The following is a 19,974-nucleotide window of genomic DNA, read 5'->3' on the forward strand; positions in this document are numbered from 1 at the left end:
CAGCTCTGGAAAGTTCTTGTAAAATAAAAGCACTCCTGCACTGAAATAAAGTAAAAGCACTCCTGCACTGAAATAAAGTGTTCCTGCTCACATCTCTATATGAGCCTGGCACCAAAGGCACCAGGACTGAGTCCAGCCAGGGCCCCTGTGTTTATGGGTCCCAAAGGGACATACGTGAGTCAAGTGACCCATTGTCCCCATCACTAGATGGTGTGGTTTTTGTGTTCTGGGGCCTGTGGCCATGACAGCTCTCCCCCTCAAGGCCCCTCTCATGGGTGGTTCCCCCCTGGCCCTGGTTTAGTGGGGTTATTGCGGTGGAACTGCCTGATTAATCGTGGAGCGTGGACATGCTCACTGGGTTCCCAGGTCCCATCTCAGGGTCCATAAGCTTTCCAGTCTATAAGGTAGTATAACTTGGACCAGACCATCTTTGAGTCTAGGATCCTTTTAACTTCCTATTCTGGTTCTCCTTCAACTATTTTGGGATCCGGTGAAGTATCGATCCATGTACCTGGTCTCAATGGTTTTAGGAGAGAGACATGAAACACCGGGTGGATCCGCATGTGGGCCGGTAATTCTAATTTCATTGCCGCAGGGTTGATCACAGCCTTGATAGTGTAGGGTCCCAGATATCTGCGAAGGAACACCCGTGGTCCTTTCAGGGGAATGTTTTTGGATGCTAACCAAATCTTGTCCCCGACTTGGTAGTTGGGAGCTTCCCTCCAGGGTGGATCCGCAAACTGCTTCTGTTTCTCTTTGGCTCTGGCAAGATGCTCTGCTGCTTCCTTAAAACCCTGGGTGATGGTTTTGTGTAAGGTCGTTACAGCGGGCATTTCTAATGATTTGAGTGGGTCGAAAACGGATGTCTGTGGATGTTGACTGTACACTATGTAGAATGGGCTTTGTCCTGTACTGGTGTGAATGGAGTTGTTATATGTGTATTCTGCTAACCAAAGTATGTCCTTCCAGGCATCCTCGGTTTGTTGCAGCATACACCTTATGTATTGCTCGAGGGTCTGGTTAGTCCGTTCGGTCTGGCCGTCAGTTTGGGGGTGATGGCTTGTAGATAACCGGAGGTCGATTTTGGCAAATTTACAACACCTTTTCCAGAATGCAGAGACAAACTGAGTTTCTTGGTCTGATATCAATATTGATTGTAATGGGTGGGGCGTGGCTAACCGCGGGATGAGGTAGACGTGCGTATGCTCGGCTCCCGCGGCCGCACTACAACATCCTGTCAAAAAGCCTGATTTTTGAACACTATGTAAGCTGAAACCATCTCCATGCCCAAGCGAACACCCTTGGGCACACTCGGACCGAAGATCGGGGGAAACCGCAGTGCGACCTGCTGCAGACGCCCGAGTGAAACTTGCTGGCGAGCGGTGCCCGGCCTGTCTTTAAAATGGCCGCGGGCGGCCTCGACTGTACGCGCTGAGCGTATGAAATGAGGCTGTTCTGAGGAGAAATCCAGGAATCCAGCCCGCGGCAGCCCTGCTATTTGTGGCGGAGGGAGAGTGCGAACCCGGCTGGGCTCCGGGAGTCCCGATCGGCGAGGGTGCATCTCGCGTACCGGCACGGACGGAGGCGCTGCGAGGGAGTCCACGGAGGAGTGGAGTCTGGATCTCCCTACGCCTGCACCCACCTCCTGGGGACCCCGGAGGGAGCAGAGGTCCGGAACGGTGCCGGCTGGGAAGCCAGGAGGGCCGGCCAAGGCGAGGTAGGCTGAGCCCCCCGCGCGGGCCCTGCCCCCTGACAACAACGGCGGCTGGCGAGGTGGCCCAGAGAGAGGCGGGGGCCATGGAGGAGCTGCTCCAGACAACACGGCTCTCCCCTGTCCGGTCCCGCGGGTGCCGCTTGCTCAGTGACACACACGCAGACCCGCGGGCTGGAGCAGGAACCTGTATCCCTGCGGTGGAAGAGACACCTTGATACAGGAGCGAACCGCGGCCCGGCAGCGGGTGGCTGCAGGGCACGGAAGAAGGCCACCTGGAGACCCGGGCCCAAGAGCAGAGGAGAAAAAAAAAGGGCCTGGCACGCCGAGGAGGTTAAGGGGACGGGAGGCACATGTGGAGGGGTGGCGCCAAGCCAAACACAACGGCCCACACAGCGCAAATGGCATTTTGAATGAGATAGCGTGCAACACCCTCAGTCGACCAGCTGCCCCAAAATGGGGCAGAGTTAGTGGCGGTCTCAGTGGGACAAGACACTGCACTTATCAGCAGGCCCCCCCAACATCAGGATACGCTGGCCTGCCTTTGGGGGATAGACTGAACCTGGTGCTTGTTATGTCAAAGTCTAAACTGCAACCCCCGCGCATGTGAATTCGTAGTGCAACACCCATTACAGGGGGGCCAACGCAATGAAACGCTAAATACCCAACGTGGCACTATGGGGAAGGATAAACCGAGGAAGCTTCCTACACAGAGCAGAATGGACCAGTACACCATTCCCCCACCCCAACCCACTGAACACCACCTGCTATCATCGGAAGAGATGGAAGCGGACCAGGGTATCTCGCTGAAATACATCATGGCCGCCATAGCTGACTCTCGCACGTCCATGGAGCAAAAAATGGACGGTATAAGTATGGATGTTTCCCTCCTCAGGTATGACCTGCAAAAACTACCGGCACGCACAGGAGAGGCGGAGCAGCGCATATCCACCACGGAGGACAGGGTGAACAGCATTCAACAACAGCTCCATAACGCGACAGCCAAGCTGAAGGTGTTGGAGGATAGAATGGAAGAGGGAGAGGGTAGGTCCAGATGCAACAATGTGCGCATCCTCGGTATACCCGAAAAGGCGGAGGGCGTCTGCATGGAACTATTTCTAGAACAATGGCTTTCTGACCTGTACGAGCCCGACGCCTTCTCCACGTTTTTCTCCATAGAGAGGGCGCACAGAGTACCCATGAACAGACCACCGCCTGGGGCCCCCCACGAACTGTAATAGCGAGATTCTTAAACTACAGAGATCACGACGCCCTACTGCAACATGTGCGTGCCAAAGGAACTGTCACGTTCAATGGCTCCAAAATCGCCTTCTTCCCAGATTATACACAGGAAGTCCAAAGAGCAAGACAACTCTTCGACCCCTTGAAAAGACAACTGCATACAATGGGAGTTAAGTACGGACTGCTCTTCCCCGCACAACTCAAGATTTACCACAAAGGGACAACAGTCCATTTCAGTGACCCCAGGGAAGCTTGGCCCTGGGCTGAGCAGAACATAGATGGAGATTGGTCAGCCCCCCGCGAAAACAGGGGGAGAAATCGCAGACCTCCGCCAGACCAACAGCAAGAACCCCGACGACCACCAGCGCAGGATCTGCCGGAAGATCTGGGGGGATGAACCCCCTCCCAGAGGGGCGCTCCCCCTCTCCCCCGTACAATGCCTGCCAATATTCCATGGCCACACTTCGATACCCAAAGCAGGCAATAGATCCTCTCTACAGCACACACATATATGTAATAATAGGCAGCATACACCCACCTGTAGCAGCCGCAGTGAGCCCCGAGCCCTACAGTAGAAGGAGAGTGCAATAAACCCCAAGTGTTGCACACTGGTAACTCCCCGCGGGGACCACCTTTAGAGGAGTAACGCCCTCCCTTTAGGCCCCACCCATCCAGGGGAAGATCACTTTCACCTGACATTCAGTTTAGTGCATGTTAAGTGTGCGGTTGACACCATAGTTTCCTTGTTTGGGTGACCGATGCTTCTAGTTGGGAGGAGTATGGGGTGGGGGGTTAGGGGTTTGTTAAGGACAGCTTCAATAGCGACCAATCGAACTCATAGGGGCATTTGGCTGGAATGGATGTCAGGACCCCAAGGGCATGGCTCCAACAGGCGTATATCGCCACCGGAGGCAATGAGGGCCAATACCAATACATGCTCACATGGCAGACGACAATAGTAAGGCGGACGCCCTCAGAACACTAAAGCTCATGTCTTGGAACGTAAATGGCCTGGGCAATGCCATCAAGCGTCGCTTGGTGCGCCAATTCCTGAATAGATGGGGGGCTGATATAGTGTTCCTATTTGAGACACACCTCGCAGGCACAGAATGTACCCTATTCAGACGTACGAATTACAAGCTAGCATTCCACTCGGGCTTCTCAATGGGCTCAAGAGGCGTCATGATCCTGGCACACAAAAATCTTCCCCTCCACCTTTACACAGTAACCCATGATACAGGCGGCAGATACATATAAGTGACGGGTGAGTTGTGGGGACAATCCGTGGCACTAATAGCAATCTATGCACCACCAACCCTCCTAGAGCCACTACTCACCGACATTACCCCGCTAATCGCTAATGATACCTCCAACTGCATGATACTAGGTGGCGATTTTAATGAAGTCATGAATGTTACCCTGAATAGATCACACATACGTAACAGGAATCCCAACATCCCCACCAGGCTGGCCACGTTCGCCAACGCACTCGGCCTTTGCGACGTGTGGAGAGAACTCCACCCAGACACTAGAGTGTACTCCTTCCATTCGGGGGCACATGCTTCGCTCTCCAGATTGGATTACTTCTTCACTCCCGCAACTGACCTATACAGAGCACAGGAAATAAACATACTGCCTAGAGGCATCTCCGATCATTCTCCGATTGAAATGTTACTCACGACATCCCGGAAGATCCCACTTCTGTGCTGGCGCCTGAACAGCTACCATCTGGGAGACCCTGAGCTGGTTGATAAACTGCAGGAAACTACTAACAATTATTTCGAGCTGAACACACAGGCGGGAACAAACCCTGAAACGCTGTGGGAAGCCTATAAAACGGTCCTAAGAGGCGAGTTAATATTGTGGACAGCGGCCAAAAAGAGGCAGCATTTGAGCCAGATCCTTGAAGCAGAGACTCAAGTCAAACATGCAGAGGAAGGTCACATAAACGAAAATACGCCAGCCACTAACCGGGCACTGCTACTAGCACAAAAAAGATTGCAAAGCATTGCGATGGATAATGCTAGACAGGCACACACTGCGGTGAGAGCAAGGATCTATGACACAGGCGATAAGGCAGGCAAGATGCTGGCGTGGCTGGAAAGGAAGGAGCGGGGACGCAGCCATGTCCAGAGACTCGAAGCAAAAGGATTGAATACAGGAGTAACAGATCAGGAAATAACCCAAGGCTTTGCGGAATACTACGCTGAGTTATATAGTGAACCCACAACTCCGATGGACGCTACGGTCATGGATCCCATTGAAACCCCTGCCTTAAATGAGGCACAACGGCAGCAGCTGGAGCGGGAGATCAAAGAGGATGAGATCTTGAGTGCCATCTCCGGTCTCCAGTCCGGCAAGACCCCTCTCCCAAATGGCTTCCCGGTGGAGATATGGCTTAAGGTAGGCACTAATGTGATAGCGCCCCAATTACTGCAAATGTACCTCCATGCACGAGAAAAGGGCATTCTCCCTCCAGATCTGCGAGAAGCAACAATAGTAGTGATACCCAAGCCAGACAAGCCCCCAGAAAGATGCAGCTCGTACAGGCCCATTTCACTCATTAACTCTGAGACCAAAATACTCGCAAAACTGCTAGCAGACCGATTACAAAAGGTAATTCCCGCCCTGATACACCCGGACCAATGCGGCTTCATGCCACAAAGATCAACTCGCATGAACCTCCACAGGCTATTTTCAGCGCTGGATAGGGCCAACAACATACAGGGGCCACTAGCCCTGTTAGCAATTGACTTTGAAAAGGCCTTCGACACGGTGAGATGGGAGGCCGTCTGGACCATAATGCGCCGCATGGGCTTCGGTGAAACCTTTATGAGTTGGGTGCGACTGCTGTATGAATCACCGGTTGCTAGGACTAAGGTCAATGGCTGGCGATCAGAACTCTTCAGGCTCGGAAGAGGTACAAGGCAGGGCTGCCCACTATCGGCCATGATCTTCGCCATTGCCATCGAACCCCTGGCGATCCTACTGCGAAACACTCAAACCTTGGAGGGCTTCCGATGGTCCGAGAGCTGGGAAGACAGAATATCTCTTTATGCGGATGACCTACTCATCTACTTAAAGGACCCGAACGCCTCATGTCCCAAGGTTGTGCAACTACTGAGGCAATATGAGGTATTTTGTGGATTACGCGTGAACTGGTCCAAATCCATTCTTTTCCCTATAAGGGGCACCCCGGTGGTGGACCTAGCGCCGGGCCCCTACCAGATCGAGAAGGAGCAGTTCAAATACCTGGGTGTACATGTCACGACGCAACTCACGGAGTACACAACATTGAACCTCTCCCCCTTGATAACAAGATTTGCGGGTGACACTCGCCACTGGATCTCCTTGCCGCTGACGCTGCTGGGAAGGGCGGCGCTGTTCAAAATGATTGCCCTTCCCAAGTTCCTATACATCCTGCAAAACGCACCTTTGTACATTCACCACCAGGACTTCCATAAAATTGAATGCATTCTCCGAAAACTGCTCTGGAAAGGAGGACACCCGAGAATCGCTCTTGCCACTCTTCAGAGATCCATCTGGGAAGGGGGGATTGGGTTGCCCAGACTGCAATCATACTACTGGGCCGGCCAGATGGGAGTGGTGAATGATATGCTTCATGGCTACAGGGGCCTACCACACATCAGAGGCCTCCATTGTAACACCATGGCGAAACCAATAGAGCTCCTCTACAGGGACCTGGACCGACCTCCGAAACCAGACATGGCGTCCCACATAATGAGAGTTTGGAGGGAAGCGCTTCGATACTTGGCTGGGGAGGGAAAATAACTATGGCCCAACCGTTGTGGAACAACTGCAACCTCCCTGAAGTACGAAAGCTGCCAAGATGGCCCGAGTGGGCCCAACGCAGTGTTTCCAATGTCGGAGATGTCATGCATGAGGACAACCTAGCGACGTTCGAGACATTGCAAGAGAAATTCTCCCTGCCAGACACAGAAAGGTTCCATCATGTGCAACTGAGCCATGCTTGGACGGCCCATCGACAGACCATACAAGATCTGCCGGAAAGCTCCCCTCTAGAACGCAACATAGTCCTAGACAGGGTGGGGCGGAAGGTTACCTCCACAATGTACAATGTAATAACCTCATTCGCGACATCGGAACTTTCCAGTCTGAAAGCAAAGTGGGAATGCGATGTAGGCCAGCTTCTGCCAGAGGATTGGGGGGAGGCCCTGATGTATCCGCGAGAAACAACTATCTCCTGAAAGCTCCGATTGGTCCAGCTGAAGATCATGCACCGCACCTACTACCCGAGAGTGGCCCTCTTCCGCTGGGGCAGGGCCTCGGATGCAAGATGCCTGCGCTGCAAGCGAGAGGAAGGTACCTTTTTTCATATACTGTGGGAGTGTGGTAATATCCAGCAGCTCTGGCAGAAATGCTGTGACAAACTATCCAGAGTTTTGGGTAAACCGATACAGAAGTACCCGAAGCAATTGCTTTTAGGGATCTCCGGTGAATCTGACCTCTCCCGCTATGAGAAGCTGCTATGGTCCACTGGGATGGCGATCCTCAGGCGGAACATTGCACAATTGTGGGGCTCGGAACGCACACCCAGTTACGATCAATGGGTTACGGATGTGGACATATGTGCAGTAATGGAGCACCGTGTATACAAAGCAAGAGGTTGCCCGCAAAAAGCAGAGAAAATATGGAAAAGGTGGGAGGAAGATGACTGAGGGTCATGGGCAAGTACTGTAGTCGATGAGTCTGTGGGAGGCCCACTAAAGGGGAAATATTGAATCTGTTAAGTGCACCCTATGTCACAAGGACATCCGATGTCAATTCCGACGAAATGTTGTGCCATGGTCTCTGAAGCTGAATTGTTAATGTTATTGTTTTCTTGTCTGCCTCGCTCCCCCCCTGCTATCCCTCCTCCTCACCCCTTCCCCCCCCCCCTTCTCCCTCCCATGTCCCCTACCCGGAGCGTAGAGAGATGAATGTAATGTTGTTTAAATTTGAAAATCAATAAAATCTTTGATAAAAAAAAAATATTGATGGGAACCGGTGTAACCGGACGATCTGTTCCAAAAACACGGTAGCCAGAGTAGAAGCAGTTGGGAAACCTTTCAGGGGAATAAAAGGGACATTTTGGAAAACAGATCTACAACAACTAAGATGGTATTTTATCTGTTACAGGAGGGAAGGTCTGTAATAAAATCCATTGATAGCGTATGCCAAGGTGCTGGGGGTACTTCTAAAGGATGTAGCAGACCTGCAGGACTTTGTTTTTGGGACTTGTGTTGTGCACAGGTGCCACAGGTTGCGATGAACTGGACAATGTCCTTTTGCCAAGTTGGCCACCAGTAATTTTTCTTTATTTTAGCTTGGGTTTTGGCTAGTCCCGGATGCCCTTCTACTAGTGAATCGTGATAGTTTGCGATGATTTGATTCTGTAATTTCTTATCCAGGATGTACAATTGTCCTTGGTAGTATGGTAGGTTGTCCACGATCATATACCCCTCTCCCTTCCCTAGCCATTCTTTTTGTGCTGGTGGACTCATCATGTGTTGCAGGTCAGATTTTAAGTTGTCTAGAGTGGTGGTTGTGGCAATCATGCCTTGGATTTGTCCTTCAGGGATGATGGACACAGGGTCTGGTGTAGTGAATGCCTCTTCTCCCTCACTGATGCGAGACAGGGCATCCGCTTTTCCATTGTGTACTCCGGGTCTATAGGTGATGACAAAGTCATATTCTGCAAAGAAGAGAGGCCAGTGGAGTTGGCGTGATGATTGCGCTTTAGCGGTCTTCAGATATTGTAGATTGCGATGATCTGTGATGACGGTGACTGTATGTCTAGCTCCAAGAAGGTAATGTCTCCAGGCTTTCCATGCTGCCTTAATTGCTAGAAGTTCTTTATCAGTGACTGCATAATTCAATTCAGGGGCTGAAAACTTGCGAGACCAGAATGCCACGGGATGCTTTTGACCTGTTTCGGGGTCTCGTTGTGACAAGACTGCTTCCATTGCTATGTTGGAAGCATCAGTTTCGACCACCTATGGTAGTTCTGGTTCGAGGATGCCTTAGAATTGGTGCTGTGGTAAATGCTTGTTTTAGCTCCTGGAAGGCTTTTTCTGCCTCTGCGGACCAATTAAATTGTTTATTTTTCCATAGTAAAGAAGTGATTGGGTGGACGATCTGGGAGAACCTGGTAATGAACCGGCGATAAAAGTTGGTGAACCCGAGTACACTCTGTACTCCCTTTATGGATGTCGGTGAGGGCAAGTTAAGGATAGCGTCTACCTTGCGCGTGACCATGCACAAGCCCTGTGGTGTGAGAATAAAGCCGAGGAATTCTACCTCTGTCACATGAAAGAAGCATTTCTCCAATTTGGCATATAGCCGGTGTTGCCGCAGTTTCTCCAAAACTGCCCGTATATGGTTGGCGTGGTCCTCCTTGGTGGTCGAATAGATAAGAATGTCATCAATATAGACAAAAGCGCAGACGTCCACAGTTCCCGGAGCACGTCATTCATGAAAAATTGAAGCACTGCCGGGGCATTACATAGTCCAAAAGGCATAACGTGAAATTCATAAAGGCCATATTTTGTGCAAAAGGCTATCTTCCACTCGTCTCCTTTTTTGACTCTTACGAGATGGTAGGCCCCTCGTAAGTCTAGTTTTGTTTATATCTGAGCATTTTGACTTGATCCAAGAGCTCAGGGATAAGTGGTAACGGGTACAATTTTTTTTACCATGATCTGGTTAAGTGCTCTGTAGTCAATGCAAGTTTTCAGGTCTCCCTCCTTTTTAAGCACAAAAAAGAGGGGCGAGGATGCAGAGGACTTGGACGGACGAATGAAGCCATTTTCCAGATACTGATCGAGGTAGGTTTTTAGATCCTGGTTTTCCTGTTCTGTTAGGGTGTAAATCTGGCTGCAGGGAACTTGAGATCCAGGTACCAGATCAATTTGGCAGTCATATGGTCTGTGCGGAGGTAGGGTGTTTGCTTGCTCTTTTTAAAAGACATCTCGGTAATCCAGGTATTCAAGTGGTAGTGAACTGGTGAGGCCCAGTATGGTTTCTTTCTTCGAGGAACCTGAGTTGTAAGACCTTTTAATGAGAATCCCTTGCTATAACAGGTGCCCTCACAGTCTTGGGGAAAGGTCAGAACTTTGCGCCAGTCAATCCTGGGATTGTGGGTCTCCAGCCAGGGCATTCCCAATATCATCTGGAACTGAGGAGTGCCGATGACATCGAAGGTGATGTCCTCTTGGTGACCGTCCTGACACAGAAGCGTGACCTTCTCGGTGTAATGCGTCACTAGGCCGGATGATAGCTGAGATCCATCAACTGCTGTAACGTTTTCCGAAACCTTCTTCTGTCCGAGAGGAAGGCCTATCCGGGTAGCCAGATTTTGGTCCATGTAATTTCCCACAGCCTCACTGTCAATGTATGCCTCCAAGGCATGTATTTCCGACAGTTGCTTGTGGTTTACCAGGAGAACAGGGATGACTAGATTTGAGGTCTGTATAGGTTCCTTTTCACAACTCGACAAGTGGACCCCTATGCTTGCCGGGCGTTGGAGTTTCCTGAGTCCTGTTCTTCTTCTTCACCCTTGTCATTTGCTCCAACTGCTTTCCTGGGTGGTTTCACTGGCTATTCTCTGAGATAGTGACCTGCCTTACCACAGTACAAACAAAGCTGCTGCTGTCTCCTTTTCTCTCTTTCTGCCTTGGTGAGTGGACTCTGCTAGCCTCCGATTTGCATTGGCTCCGACTGATCGTGTGATTTGGTTTGATTCTCACGGGGTCGCACATAGACCGACCGCCCCTCGGCCTTGACCAGATCCATCTTCCGATCCTGCAATCTGTGATTGAGCTGCACTGTCAGGTCAATGTATTCAGCACATCTTTCTAGGGGATTTACTACTTGGGCTAATACGTCCTTAAGTGCCCCTCGCAAGCCTCAGTAAAAGAGCATAGTTCTTTTCTCCTCTGGCCAGTTAGTTTGTGCCATCAGACGATTGAAGGAAGTGATATATGTTAGTAAGTCTTGATTACCCTGCCGTAGTGATAACAGTTCATTGTCCAGAGCCCGCCCTTGAGTATGCTGTGCAAATAGTTTCTCCATTTCATGCTGGAAACCTCCGAAGTCTCGAAGCAAAGGATCATCCTGGTTTACCAAGGGTATTGACCAGTCCGCTGCACTACGTCCCAAATTTAAGAGTACAAATGCCACTCTCGCTTGATCGTTGGGGAATGCCCCAGGTCTTCACAGGAAATGTAGGGGACATTGATTCATAAAGATGGCGTACTTATTCGGATCGCCTGTGAAGCGTTCTGGTGGGGCCAGGGGAACCCCCCTGGAAGAGCCACCTGTACTGCTGTGGAGGCACGGTAGGAGGGGCATACCCCAGCAGCGGGACTTGGCCTGCCTGTGCCTGGAGCATTTGCCTTGTTAGTTCATCTGTCCGCTCCCGGTTCACAATTAGATCCCTCCTTAGGGCATTGGTTTCCTGTCTTGAGGCATGAACTTCAGCCCGTAACTCTCCCAATAATCGGGCCAACTGGTCCATTTCAGAAGTTTCCATAACGCCCAGGCAGAGATTCGAAGAGGCTTCGCGTTCTGTTAGGCTCACCTGGTCTCTGCGGAGGCATTGGGGCACGGTTGCAGCCCTCCCGGGGGTGAGGTCGCTCGGGTCCAACTTCGCCCTCTGCGCTTATGTGGTGACTGGTGGTAATAGGTGATGCTGCTCGTGACTGCTCCTGCGTGGAGAATAGGGGCTGTGAGTATGCCAGCTTGTGCGCCTCATCCCTTTCCAGACCCCTTCTCCCAAACCGTGGTACCCGTGGGATGCGCTGTCCCTGGAAAGCTTACCTGTTGATTAGTTTTGGCGAGCACTCCGTCCTGCTGCTTATGGCAGGAGCGCTTGTATGATCTGGACCGAGTTCCATCACTGGTCCCTTGCACGTGGTAGTCCAGTCCTGCTGCAACTAAGCCACTATACTTCAAGTAAGTGTTCCTGTTTGCCTTTGTCTTTCCTCATCTGTTTTTGGCGTATTGTAAAGTTTGTTGTCTTGTATTGCTGTCCGTTCCACTTTTGATGTTTGCTCTTTTGCTTTCTTCCCTTGCAGGTGATGTTGCCAGCCCGGCAGGAGCTGCGGAGCTCAAGGCGGCAGCCGAAGAGAATGAGGAACGAAGTTGCAGCAGTACAGTAGCTGACAAGTTGTTAACTAGGGGGCGTGTGGAGTTCAAATGCGGCGCGGCCCTACAACAGATGTTCTAACCTTGTCTTTCTTCTTCTTCACAGGGTCTGAGTTCATGGATGCGGAGTGTGGTATTGCGGCATCGGGATCAAGATCATTGGATGCCAGGAGATGAGTCTGCAGATGAAGCGATGAAGCACCGGTTTCCTGCCTGGAGGTGAGTACGCAGGAGAACGCCTGGTTTCAAAGGTAAGTAAACTGGTCCAAGCGGCAGTGAGCATCACATTGCACGCGAAAGCACAGTAACGCAAAGCACCGGCCTTAAGGATGGAGCAGCTTATATAGCTGAGCTTCTGAAGCCACGCCCACCAAGTTCAGCCTGCCTGCCACACCCTGCCACACCCGATGAGTCAACACATGAAGACCAGGCCTAAGGAGCCACACCTGATGAGTCAGCACATGAGGATGTTCTCTGGAATAAAGGTTTTCAGCTCCTGGAAAGTTCTTGTAAAATAAAAGCACTCCTCCACTCAAATAAAGTAAAAGCAATCCTGCACTGAAATAAAGTGTTCCTGCTCACATCTCTATATGAACCTGGCGCCAAAGGCACCAGGACTGAGTCCAGCCAAGGCCCCTGTGTTTATGGGTCCCAAAGGGACATAAGTGAGTCAAGTAACCTATTGCCCCCATCACTAAATGGTGTGGTTTTTGTGTTCTGGGGCCTGTGGGCATGACAATATGTTGATGTTATTCGTAGAGGACAATGTTACTAAGCTTTTACTGTATATGATATTTTAATATTTTGTTATTGATTTTCTGTATGTTTCATTGAAATAAAGTTATGTGTATTGTTTAGCAAATTATACGGCTCACATCAGTACGATAGCTGTGCTTAAACATGGATGAATATTGACATGCCTCTTGTTCAACCTCTACATGGCCGATTTATCACGTTGTCTGGATATTCAACAAGTTCTTCCTCCCAAATTGGGTGCTAAGAGCATGGCCTGGCTCGGGTACACAGATGATTTGATCCTGATGAGCTACACACCTAAGGGGCAACAGTTGTTGATAAATGAACTGTCAACATTTGCAAAAGAACATGATTTAAGAATCAGCATTGCAAAAGTAAAGTTATGGCATTTAATCATAAGAAGAACACCCAGGACAAACTTAGACAGTATTTAAATGGGGATATCATTGAGCAGGTTCAGAGCTATAAATACCTGGGAGTGGTCATTTGCCATCAACTTAATTGGAAATCACATAATGAGAAGCTAAAACTGGAGTTATTGCAATAACTTGGTGCACTGAAGAGCTTTGCCTTAAGACATGCAGGTTACACTCTGGCCTCTGGCATAAAAGTATATAAGATGAAAATTGTCCCCAAGCTCAGCTATGCAAGCATTACCTGGGGATGGAAGCATGAAAATGAACTAAGGAGGCTTGAGACTACTTGTTTAAAATCCCTCCTGTGCTTCCCTAGTCAATTGCCACTATAGCACTTATTGTATAAACTTAATATTTGCACGATTAAGGCAAAGGTCTTGACGCAGTGCGCCATGTATTATTGAAAGGTGGTTAACCCCACTGATAAGCTGTGGTTAATTGCCCTCAAGACTGTATTTAATTTTGTTTACAGCGTTCTCTAAACAAGTTACATTATATCACATCTGGGAAGCAGGATCTACTTGGTATGTTGCCCGAGGGCTGAATGTGATTTGCTCCATCAGTGTTAAATACAAATGAGGGCCAGGGGGCGCTGTTGCGCACGTGAGAAAATGGCAGCTACCGTGTAAGCTCCGGCTGTACCCAGGGCCGCAAAGCCAAAAAAGACAATTTGCCAGCTCCGGTTCCACGCGATTTTGGCAGAGGATGTGTAACAACATCATCCGATTGCCCACACGAAATTTGGGATTGATCGGTGAAGCGGTTCCTGAGATGCAAACCCGGATGGGCTCCGTGGCAGTGCGAGACGCGACCGCTGGAGAGTGAGGAGAGGGGCCCGGCCCCAGAACAGTGTGTGCGGCGGCGGCAGACCCCCCGGCATCTTTGACTCTCTTGCCGAGTGGGAACCGTGTGATCAGCTCCCTGGCGGGAACGCAGGAGGGCCCATCACTACCGCCTAAGCAGCAAACATTCAATCCTCCACCCTTGGAATTTAGGGCCTCCGGGAACAGAGGGGAGGCCCATGCACGCTGGCTCGGGTGAGGAATATCCCATCCTACTATATAAAACAAGTCCAGAAGGAATATCAAAGGCAACCAATAAAGCACTGACAGGGCGCCAGTATCGTTTCCACAGCTCCCGGGGGGACCAGGACGATGGAGCAGTAAAGTGTCATCCCCTTGGTGGTTGGGGCAACGGGGTGAAAAGCAAAGTGTGGCAGAACTATCACAACCCTCCCCCAGCTCTGTGACAACGCACTTTCACCCAAACCACCTCTGTGTATAGAGCGCATCTTGATGAAGACATTAAGCTGACAACCAGGTGGGTCCGCCTCCAACATTGCTCCTCCGTGATCACCACTTAGGATTGCACCAGGGCAGCAACACAACACAAGATATACAGCAGATCAGACATCAAGCTGCCGATTCGTCGCACTCCACTACTTGGCCCTGTGGTAAATCATGAACACAAGATAATTGGTGGGGGGAAGTCTGGACCACCCCCTTCTAATACATCTCCCAGATCAGGGACAATGCACAAGAACTTTGGCACAAAAAAAGGCAGAGGAACTATCAATAAATACAGGACCACGATGCAGAAAGAAGCAGAGCCCGGGAGGGACGAGGAAAAGCCTAGATGGAATCACAGCAAGTGTCGCAAATATAAAAACACAACTCAACAAGACAACCACTCGCATGACCGAGGCCGAATCAAGGATGTCAGGCACAGAAGACACTCTGGAGGCCCTGAAGACTACGGTGTGCACAATGGCTATTGAACTTGGCACAGTGAAGTCCAAATGTGAAGATTTGGAAGCAAGGTCTCGAAGAAACAATATCCGCATAATTGGTGTCCCGGAGGGGGCCATAAAAAGATTGATGGAGAAGGCGGTGGAGGACCTTTTACGTACACAATTGGGAGAGCCTGGATGGTCGCCAATGTTCATAGTGGAGAGGGCACACAGATCATTGGCCCCGAAGCCGAAACCCCGGGCATATCCCAGGCCCATCAAAGCACGCATGATAAACTACAGGGATAGGGACCTGATCCTAAAAACCGCTAGAGAGAAACAGGAGCTAAAATGGGAAGCAAATGTTATACGCATCTTTCCAGACTTCACTCTGGCGGTGCAACAGGAAAGGAAGCTCTTCACAGGAGTCAAGAAAATGCTGCACGAACGGTAAGTACAATATGCAATCCTCTACCCCGCCAGGCTCAAAATCCAACACCAAAATAAGCCATATTTCTTCACATTCCCTGAAGAGGCGGTGAACTCTATAGAAACACATATTCCCCCTAATAATGGACAAACCTAAAATGAGGGAGATCTAAATAATTCTGTGGCCTGATCATTGCCACCACGTTCTAGGAGTAAGAAGGAATAGCAATGTCTGAGGCTTCCCTCCGGGAGGACCACATCTGGGATGTCTAAAAATTCATGTTTCAAGTTGCAATGAAAATGATGTCCCAACGACTTATGATGAGTGAGAGCAACAAGCGAGAACCGGACATGACACTCATAATTAAAGGTGGCTTGGGCACTGGAGACGCCACAGCCCCCCTGTAGCAGGTGCTCGAGATATTGATGGGAGGGGAGGGATGGAAACTTAACGGCACAGTTGAAGTTAAGGGAACTGTGAGGGATGGGGGAGGGGTTAACTGGGGAGTCTTGGGGTTTTATTATCAAAGGGAGGTTGGTAAAGCAAAAAGCACACAGGTCTCAGGCACGAAGGCACTTAAGCATACAACGGTAAAATATTGGGGTTCACACGACAGCAAGCGCCCCATAGATGATGGCTAAAACAGGCAAAGACAATGGGCCTCATTACGACCCAGGCGGATTTCGCGGTGCTAAATGCACCGCGAAGCATGGCGGAAAGCCGCCGATAGCGCCATGGGGGTTGGCGGATTTACCGCCCCATTCCGACCTCGGCGGAGCGGTAAATCCCCAATCCCCATTCTGCCCTTCCCCATTCCCATTCTTGCCCCATAGGGTATAATGGGAGTGGGGAAGGAGTTAATTACGCCACCGTAAAATACGGTGGCGTAATTAACAACGAGGTCCCGTAGCGCCATGGTTTTCTCCGGCTGGTAAAACCAGGCGGAGAAAACCTCCATGGCGCTACGGGAACTCGTAGTATGGCGGAGAGGTACGCCATGCACTACGCTGGCGTAATACCCTCTCCGCCAGGGTCCTAATGAGGCCCAATATGAATGTGCTCAGCTGGAATGTAAGGGGCCTGGGATCCAGGATCAAGAAAAGGAAGATTCTGGCTTATTTCAATAGACAAGCCGCTAAGATAATCTTCCTGCAGGAGACCCATACCGGACCTGGACAAGGTGAACAATTGATGCCGAACTGCGGGACAATTCAATATTTCACAACATACTCCAGTCGAGCGAGAGGGCTTGCAGTGCTGATACATAAAACGTTACCTTTTGAATGTATTAAAACTGAGTGTGACCCAGAGGGGAGATATGTCTTGCTTCATGGCAATCTCTATGATAAAGAAATGGTCTTACTCAACTTATATGGACCGAATATTGACCAACCAGGTTTCTACTCCTCAGTATTCGAAAAATTAGCGAGATACCCTACGGCCCGGGTGCTATGCGGTGGGGATTTTAATACAATTCTAGATGTGCATCTTGACCGCACAACAACACAAACTAGAACACTAACCAAAGCAGCACAGGCAATACACATACATATTGCAGACCTACACCTAAAAGATGCCTGGAGAACGTCAAATCCCACCAGGAGAGAATACACCTACTACTCCACGGTCCACGACATGCACTCCAGAATAGATTTATGGCTAATAGATGGAGACAGCATGGCATGGGTAACAGATTCCCACTTACACCCCAGGACTTACTCAGACCACTCGCCGATACAACTGACACTACAAATCCCTGATAGGGTCGACAACAAACCACCATGGAGATTTAAACCTGCAGCCTTGAAAGACCTGGTTTATAAAAATTTGATGAAACAATACATACTAGAGTACTTCGATATCAATGAACACTCGGTCTCTAGTCAGTCCATACTATGGCAGGCATTTAAAGTCTGCATCAGAGGTCAGTCAATATCCACAGAGGGCGGAATCCTCAAAGACATTAGGGGTAGGTTAACCAGACTTGAAGCACAAATAACGTCTCTGCAATCCCAGTATACATCCTCCCTGTCACCCCAACTCAGCTCAGAAATAAAGACCAAACTAGATGAATATATTGAGACAACAGATCAAGAAGTCAGATTCTTTGACCAACCTGTTGTGGCACGCAGATACGGGGAAGGGGAACGCCCGGGGAAGTTATTGGCAAGAACGGTACGCGGAGAGAGTGGTCCCACAACTATACCCTGCATACAAATGCCAGACGGCACAATGTCCACAGATCAGATTAAACTGAAGGAAACGTTCTATGCTTTCTATAAAGACCTATACTCCCCTTAGTGTGCCGTCACAGATGCCGAGATAGAACACTACCTCTCCCAGATACCAACAACTCTTTTAGCAGATGCTGCTAGAGAATCACTGGAGGAACCCATCACTGAGGCTAAAATAATTGAAGCAATAAAAGCACTTCCCAATGGGAAAGTGCCAGGCACGGACGGGCTGGGGGCTGAATTCTATAAGGAATTCAGTTGCGAACTGGCGCCCAGGCTACACGCCGTCTGGATGGAGGCATTAGACACAGGTGAACTCCCTGAAACCACCAGAGAAACAATAATTACTCTCCTGCTGAAATCAGGGAAGCCTCCCGGGGAATGTGGGTCGTACCGGGCACTATCCTCAATAAACACAGGTGCCAAGATCCTAGCGAAGATACTAGCAACCAGGCTCACACCATTGATGCCATATATGATACATGAGGACCAGGCAGGGTTTATAACGGGCAGGTCTACAGCAAAAAATATAAGACGATGTCACCAAATCATAGCCACAATACCCCCCGGGACCCCAGGAATAGCGGTCTCCCTCGACATGCGGAAAGCATTCGACACTGTCTCTTTGCCCTTCCTCATGCGAAGATTAGAATTAATGGGTCCCTTACAGACACACTAGAACTACTGGGTGGAACCAGACAGGGCTGCCATTGTCCCCACTACTCTTCGCTCTAGTTATAGAACACCTTGCAGACATTCTCAGATCACGATCTAGCACATTCGGGATATGGCTTGAGGGCAAACAGCATATTATAACACTATATGCGGATGATATTCTATTATATCTAAAAAACCCAGACCGCACACTGGGCAGAGTGCTGGCCGAAGTGGAGAAGTTGGTGAATACTCAGGTCTATGCCTTAACCCCAATAAGTCAGAGATATTCCCGCTCACAGACAACACCACACAGCCCCAAAACCTACACAGTCATATATGGAGCCCAGTACACATTGTTTACTTGGGCGCTAATGTTGCCAGAACTGCCCAATTATCCCGCACATTGAACTATAATGTACTGGCAGAAGCAGTGTGTGCCAAAATGAAGCGCTGGAACGCCCTGCCCATTTCAATGATGGGGAGAATAGCATTGATCAAAATGATAATATTGCCAAAGCTTTTTTATCTTTTTAATACGGTGCCAGTATGGCCTGGTCGTGCTCTGTTCTCAAAATCAACAGCGCCTGCATAGCGTTCGTTTGGGGCGGTCATTCTAGACTGAGCTGGAGGGTACTAACTGACATGTATCCTAGGGGCGGGCTGATGGCTCCCGACATGGAATTGTACTACCTAGCAGCGCAGGCACAATATGCGGCCAGCTGGGCCACATGCTTCCTCAACCCTGGCCCCCCACGCCCATCCTCGGGAGAGCGGGAGGCGACGTTAGCACTAAAAAGGATAACTAGGCCTACCCGTAAACAATACAACACTATAAACCCATCCAAGGTCACTATCACGGCATGGGCCAAAATCGCTGACATATTTGGCGCCAGTAAGTTATACCATCCGAGTATGCCAATATGGGGCGACCCCCATACACCCTTCTCCATAGAGATTGAAGTGGCGACACATTGGAGCGCTAGAGGCATTACACAATGGGGACAGTTGTTCCGGGAAAAATGCTTTCTTCAGTGGGAGGATGTTAAAGACACGGTGGGAAACACAAATGCGCATAAACAACAATATGATATGGTAGCAGCCATTACACAACAGATATACCCAACATTTCTGAATGAACAGGAAATAAACATGGGACTAGGGTACATATACACAGGAGGGACTCAGAAAATCACGGCCTCCGCTCTCTATAAAGCTATGATACAAACACGCCCGGTGGTAGCTCACACGGCTAGGCCCAGGTGGGAGCGAGATCTGGGGCAACCGATAGAAGACCAAGAATGGTCCCAGATTTGTGCACTAACCAGACTGATATCATGCAATTCAAGATTCAAACTGATCCACTACAAAATAGTCCATAGGACACACTATACGCCATTAAAGCTCAAGCGACTATGCCCTACTTTCTCTGGCACCTGCCCGTGATGTAACTCTAAAAATGCTAATATATTCCATTTATTGTGGGACTGTATAGAACTGAGACACTACTGGTCTGAGGTCTGTGGAGCTCTAGATAAGATGGTAGACCAACCAGTGGAATGAACACCGCGGATATGCATGCTGGGTGCGGTGGGGAAAATGAACCCAACATGGCGAAAACTGCTAAATCTAAG

Source organism: Ambystoma mexicanum, chromosome 6p (assembly GCF_040938575.1).
Source record: "Ambystoma mexicanum isolate Mex_15411 chromosome 6p, UKY_AmexF1_1, whole genome shotgun sequence".
Classification (NCBI taxonomy): Eukaryota; Metazoa; Chordata; class Amphibia; order Caudata; family Ambystomatidae; genus Ambystoma; species Ambystoma mexicanum.